At 45.2% G+C, this 7,063-nt stretch overlaps 1 long non-coding RNA gene across 1 annotated transcript; it reads left to right on the top strand.

Moving 5' to 3' along the window:
• Positions 1-2,052: 2,052 nt before the first annotated feature.
• On the top strand, positions 2,053-5,439 carry LOC136624610 (uncharacterized). The gene is made up of 3 exons (XR_010792360.1): positions 2,053-2,173; positions 2,450-2,812; positions 5,129-5,439. It is a non-coding gene; the product is annotated as an uncharacterized lncRNA (long non-coding RNA).
• Positions 5,440-7,063: the final 1,624 nt, after the last annotated feature.

Here is a 7,063-nt window from a genome sequence, read left to right as displayed (position 1 = left end):
CTGCACGACCCAGTGTCCACAGCGCACACCAAATTGTCCCTGCGCAGCCTTCAGCTGCCCTCATGCCACACCACCCTCATGTCTATTTATAAGTGTGTCTGCCATGAGGAGGAACCGCAGGCACACACTGCAGAGGGTTGGCACTGCTAGGCAGCGACCCTCTTTAAAAGGGGCGGGGCGATAGACCACAATACTGTACAGAAGCAATGAGAAATCCAATCCTGTGCCACCTCCATCAGGAGCTGCACACGTGGGCATAGCAATGGGGAACCTATGTGCCACACACTATTCATTCTGTCAAGGTGTCTGCATGCCCCAGTCAGACCGCAGTTTTTTATAAATAATCACAGGCAGGTACAACTCCGCAATGGGAATTCCGTGTGCACCCACAGCATGGGTGGCTCCCTGGAACCCACCAGCTGTACATAAATATATCCCATTGCAGTGACCTGGACAGCAGAACTAACGTCAGATTAAATGCAGGTGGGCTTCGGCCCACACTGCATGCCACCAACCTGACCGGGGTTTTTAATTCATAGACACAGGCAGGTACAACTCCCTATTGTGAAGTCCCTGTGGACCCACAGCATGGGTGGCTCCCTGGAACCCACCGGCGGTACATAAATATATCCCATTGCAGTGCCCTGCACAGCTGAGGTAATGTCATGTTTAATGCAGGTGGGCTTCGGCCCACTGTTTCCCCGGGAACTTTCCAAAGGTTGGGCATCGGTCACGACAAACTCCTCCGGTGGGATAGGAACCATTGCTGCCCATTCTGGGCAGGGGGATAGGAACCATTGCTGCCCATTCTGGGCAGGGGCCCGAGAACAGTTCCTGGGAGCCTGCCTGCTCCTCAGAATGTGTCATTGTAATGGAGTGAGGAGGCTGGGAGGAAGGAGGAGCAGCCAGAGGATTCAGAGTTGCAGCAGTGGACGGCGCAGAACTCTGGGTGGTAAATAGATTGCTGGATGCACTTTCTGCCATCCACGACAGGACCTGCTCACACTGCTCATTTTCTAATAAAGGTCTACCGCGTGGACCCATTAATTGTGAGATTAATCGTGGGACGCCATAAAAGTGCCTCTCTCCTAATCCCGCAGCAGTCGGCTGCGATACACCTGGATCAGGAGCTCGGCCTGTGCCCACACCCTGACTTGGGCCTCCGCGTCCTCGCCTGCGTCCATGTCCTCTAGGCCTACCCCTACCCCTCAGCATGGTGTATTACCAGTAGTGCAGAAACAGAACGCTGTAATTAAATGTGCCACTTATTGGCCTGTGGTTGGAGGCTGACTTCGCTTACGGAACGCACAGCAGAGCCAGGAAAGAATTTTGCGCAAGCCTGTAGTGAGACGTAGGTGCGTATGACTGAGCTAGTGGAATTCACAGCGCAGAAGCAGTCAAGTGTCCAAAGGCCACTAGTAGGCCTTAAGTGTTTTGAGTGTTTTGCTCGCGCCGCACATATCTTCTGCGCATGCGCAGACCAGCTCTCCGGCGTGAGCACGCTGGAGCGGACCCATTCAACAGAGCAGAAGACCGGACAGCGCAAGCTCGTCTAATGGAAGGAGAAGGCAGCTTTAGTCGGCGCCATGGAGACGGGGACGCCAGCACCGGAGGAGGTAATTGTATAACTTCTGTATGGCTCATATTTAATGCACGATGTATATTACAAACTGCATTAATATGGCCACACAGAAGTGTATAACCCCACTTGCTGCAGCAGGACAACCCCTTTAAGTCAATGCAAAATGTTAGTTTTTAATTTTTAAAAAGTTCACAAAGTTTTCTAACATTCTGTTTTCTGTCATTATGGGGTATTGAGTATAGAAGGAGGGTAAAAAAATATTTTTTTAATATACATAAAGACCACAACACAACAAAACGTAAAAAAGTGAAAGGATCTGAAGACTTTCCAAATGCAGTGTAAAGGTACTTTTCACAAAAGTATTTCTGGTAAATTCTGGATTTAGAGTCCTGAGAACGAACACGCCGGCATGTGATATGAGATCACATTTTTGTCTGTGTAAACAATATGATGTTTTATAAAATACAATTTCATGCACATCAGCCAGTTCTGCATTCTGGAATATCAAGCTGAAGACAATGGATACAGCCCTGCGGTGTATCACTGCCTTAGCAGTAGTTCTATTCCCACAGCTCACAACTGGGGATGCAGGTAAGAAAGAAACTGATCTGTTAGAAGAGTTAAGATGGCATATGACGGGGGGACGGGGGGGGGAGGATATAGAACCTTATTTTTAGTAATCGCTATAATGTACTGAATATCTACTGTATATTTAGCAGTGGACATAATTCAATTCTACTATATTCTACACAGAGAACCATACCGCCCCCAACATGACCGACCAAGGGGCATGACCATATTCCATTCTATTATATAAATCTTACAATATACCCCTTACATGATTATCTCCTTGGAATTTACTTGTAGATATCTGCAACTGTCTGAAGGTGAGCCTTGAAGACAGGTTCTCCTGTGGCGATCCAGGAATCTCTATGGCACAATGTAAAGCCCAGGGCTGTTGCTACGACCCGAGATACTCGGCTAAACCATTCTGTTATGTGAATGCAATAAAAGAAGAAAAAATTGTAGCAACATACCAGCAAAAGCTGAGAGGAAATGGAAAACCAAATATAGTGGAGATGACCGACAAAGAAACGGAGCAAAAAGAAATGGAAAAATTATGTAAAAAATGTCAGACGGGAATATTCCACGGGTTCATACAAAACAGATTCGGAACTCAGTCAGAAGACTGCAAAAAATGCAAGAAGAGGAAGAACACTTTCTAGCACGGTAACTATAACGTATATTGAATTTTATTGCAAGGGCTTTAAAAAGACAATTGGGGGAGCAGACCTCCTAACCTTGGTGCGGCCATAGACCGCATTCAGTGTAACAGTGCATGTGTAATAAAGGGGTTGTCACACTACTAGCTGTTCTGCTGCAGGGAGCAGACCGCCCCGTATATTGTGCAATTCAAATATCCTAACTTTTTGTGTTCTAATAATAATAATAATCTTCATTTGTATAGCGCCAACCTATTCCACAGCGCTGTTCTAGAGTAATGCACAGATTAACCCCTTAGTGACCAGCCGCATGGGTTTTTACGGAAGCCACTGAGAGCCCTTAGGCTAGGCCACCATATTTTTATGGCGGTATACTCTAAGGTCGAAACGGGAATCCCGTGCAGGAAAAAGCCAGGTTCTGGATTTCAGATGACAGCAGGGATCCTGCACTGAAATTAACGGTCGGAAAAAAGAGGAACTATCGTTCCTGACCATTTAACCCCTTACATCGCTTGATCAATAGTGATCGTGGCATGTGAGAGGGTGACTGGAAGAGGTAGGTCCGCCTGTAAGCCATTGGCACCCCACAATGTGATTATGGGGTGCTGATGGATTTCTACAGCAGCCAGAAGCCTCATTAAGGCCTTTGAATCAGCCAAGCATTCTAACTTATCGGAACTGGCCTCTGGCAGTGTCTGATTGCTGGTCTTGCAAAGCTACATTATATAAGTAGTGCAGTAGCAATCCAACCATCTTCAAGTCCCTTGGAGGGACAAAAATGGGTTAAAAATGCATAGATAGGATAGAACATCAATAGTTTATACCCAAGCAACCATTTAATACCTGCTTCTTTAGTGGCCTTGGTTAGTAAAGGGGTTAAAACTCATGCCCCTAGTGTCTTACCTACCTTGTCAGGCTCCAGCAATGTTTGCTGTGTTGTCTCCCTTCTGTTGGATGGCCCATCAGAGTACCACAGGACCCTCCAGGTCTGACACACTACTGGACTCTTAATACAACAGGACCATAAATATCCCGACAACCCCATTTAGAAGGAACTTTGGAGCAATCACTTATCACTAGGGTGCCATAGGATGATTTAGTAATAACCCATTACATTCCCCCTTACCAATAATATGTCCTTTCTGTATAATGATAGCAGCAAATATTACAAGACAATTGTCAATGGAAATTCACATGTAATGTATAGATGGAAGGTGCACCTCAGAATCTTCTGCTTTGGTGTGTTCAAAGAACCCCAGGGTAAAAAAATTATGAGCTCCATTTTAAATGCCCTGATTGAGATTGGGATTGCCGGAGCAAGTGGCTAGGTGCCTGGCATGAATTAGTGGAGTTAAAAATTGAGTTGGAAGCAGGAGTTGAAGTTGCTGTAAGTTCTTTTCTATTATTCTTTATAATAACCATCAAGCTCAGTGCCTTATAAAGACTTTACAGCAGGCTCAACGGGTATAAGCTTTATGGTTAGAGTAAAGTGTGCTAAAGTTGAATGTTGGTTTTTGCCGCCATTGCTTCATCAACCTCGAGTGGAGTCCCAAGGTGTGAGTCAAGGTTCCCACTAAGAACTGACCTTCCTAAAGGATAGAAAAGGAGGATGGAGGAATGAGTCAGGAGGAGCAGCCATGTAGTTTGATTAATGTTGTTAAGGGAAGTAGAATGAGTTTCCAGAAAAGGAAGCAACTCTTATTTCTGTGCTTCCAAGGAAAATTGCCAAGTTTCGTGATAATTCAAAAGTGCCAGTCCCAGAAATGACCACCATAATCATTACTGCTCTCCCTAATGACTGGGAGAACTACCCTGCTTGTAGTTAGGAGGATACAGTAGTAGTACAGCATAAATAGTGATTGTAAGGACACTCTCGCACAAGTGTTTAACGCATACATATCTCCCGCATGGGGAGCAGGCAGCAGTACGCAATGCAAATCCCCATACACTATTTTGGCATGTTTGCACATGTAATATACACTAAGATAGTGCATGTCACATTTTTTTTTTGCATGTGCAGTTTATTGGATAGCTATATCACCCCTGGGTCAGTTACGTACGGCTGCTTACCCCCTCAACAGTCACTTTAAAGTTGGAAAAACCCTCCCAAAAATATCACTTTTTTATTGTAAATTTGTAAATATATTTCGCGCAGAACTCAGTCGCCTTAAGTACATTTTTAATCTCTTAATGACATAACTAATTTTAGCCTTGTTAGAGGAGCCAATATGAAACCATTTTGTATGTTTAAGTCTGTCATTTCATATCGCATATACTTGTAATTTTCCATATTCAAAGCATACACAAATATTTTTTTCTACAGACAGCTTCCTCATTTAACAGGAAAACGCTCTGCACAAACTAATAATAATAGTCATAGAACTCGTGATAAGCCTCTCTCTCTGGCTATAAGACATAAAAGCTATTTCCAAACTAATGAAGATGACCATTGATTGTTAAGAAATAAGCAACTTAGAAGAAGACTCTGCCTGGAGACTGATGACCAGCTCTCTCTCCAAGACAAGAACCAGACCTCATATGTATATGTTTAAGAATTATGTTGCAATGACTTACTGTGCATGACCCTTGCTATAAAAGACTGCTGCAATGTAGAATAAAGAGGAACTAACTTGATTGCATTGACTAAGAGCTCTTTCACACGAGCGTTGTTTTTACGCATTAGATTTGCATGAAGAGAGCGCTTCCATAAGAACCAGTGGTTTCCTATAGAAGCGTTCACATGAAGGAATTTTAGAAGTGCAAAATACTCACACTTTAAAAGGTAGGACATGCGTGGCCACAATGCCCCCATCTAAGGTCCGTGCTGCATGAAAAGGTAGGACCTGGACCTTTGGTGTGAGCTGCGCAGGAGTTTCCATTGACTCCTATGGGAACAGGAGTCTATGGAAACTCCTGTGCAGATAAAGAAGATTCCCCGCTGCTTACAGCAGGACATTTAAAACATGCTGCCCAGAAGTATATTTTAAATGTCCCGCTGTAAACTCCTGTTAGTCCCCGCGGGGATGAGGGGACTCCCCAGGGGTTACTTTAATCCCTGCAGGGAAAAAGAGGAATTTACAATGGGACATTTAAAATGTGCTTCTGGGCAGCATGGTTTAAATGTCCTGCTGTAAGCAGCGTGGAGCAGTGGAGGACTCCCTCCCCCTCTCTCCCCAAGGGATTTTCCTATAGCAGGGAGAGAGAGGAGGTGGGGTAACAGGGCTTCCTCGAGAGTATGGGAGGAAGGCGGGGCTAGAGGGATCTGGATATTTGCTTTATTGCAATATGTGTTCTATGCAAAAAGCTCACTGAAGAGAACTAAAATTTCAAATTTTATTAACTCTTTCCAATCCACTGTCTGACCTCTTAAGACGTTATGATTGGAAGACGTCTGTCGGGGTTCTCTTACTGTATATTGCCAGCCTCTCTGCTGTCGGAGCCTATCTAACGTGTCACCTCATGTAGTACTGGCCTTAGCCAGCATATAGCGCCGTTGTATAATGGCAGAGAAAGAGTAAGCCCCCTAGGAAAACCAGGATACAATTTGGATTGGAAAGGGTTAATACCGATTAAAATATTTTGGAAAACAAACTTATACAAAAATAGACATTAAAGGGGTTGTCCCGCGGCAGCAAGTGGGTCTATACACTTCTGTATGGCCATATTAATGCACTTTGTAATGTACATTGTGCATTAATTATGAGCCATACAGAAGTTATAAAAAGTTTTTTACTTACCTGCTCCGTTGCTAGCGTCCTCGTTCCCATGGAGCCGACTAATTTTCGCCCTCCGATGGCCAAATTAGCCGCGCTTGCGCAGTCCGGGTCTTCTGCTCTCTTCAATGGAGCCGCTCGTGCAGAATGCCGGCTCCGTGTAGCTCCGCCCCGTCACGTGCCGATTCCAGCCAATCAGGAGGCTGGAATCGGCAATGGACCGCACAGAAGAGCTGCGGTCCACGGAGGGAGCAGACCCCGGCGGCCATCTTCAGCAGGTAAGTATGAAGACGCCGGCCCGCCGGGATTCAGGTAAGCGCTGAGCGGTTTGTTTTTTTAACCCCTGCATCGGGGTTGTCTCGCGCCGAACGGGGGGGGGGGGGGGGTTAAAAAAAAAAAAAACGTTTCGGTGCGGGACAACCCCTTTAAGACCTATGTGTATAGCCCGAATTTATGGATGTTCACCTGGGATTGATGTACACGGTCTGATATATGCTCTCCCTTCCAAAAAATGGTAAGAGGGATAGGTATATTTATACGTGACT

Source organism: Eleutherodactylus coqui, chromosome 4 (assembly GCF_035609145.1).
Source record: "Eleutherodactylus coqui strain aEleCoq1 chromosome 4, aEleCoq1.hap1, whole genome shotgun sequence".
Lineage (NCBI taxonomy): Eukaryota > Metazoa > Chordata > Amphibia > Anura > Eleutherodactylidae > Eleutherodactylus > Eleutherodactylus coqui.
The sequence above is the reverse complement of the archived record's forward strand: the minus strand, read 5'-3'. Positions and strand labels throughout refer to the sequence as shown.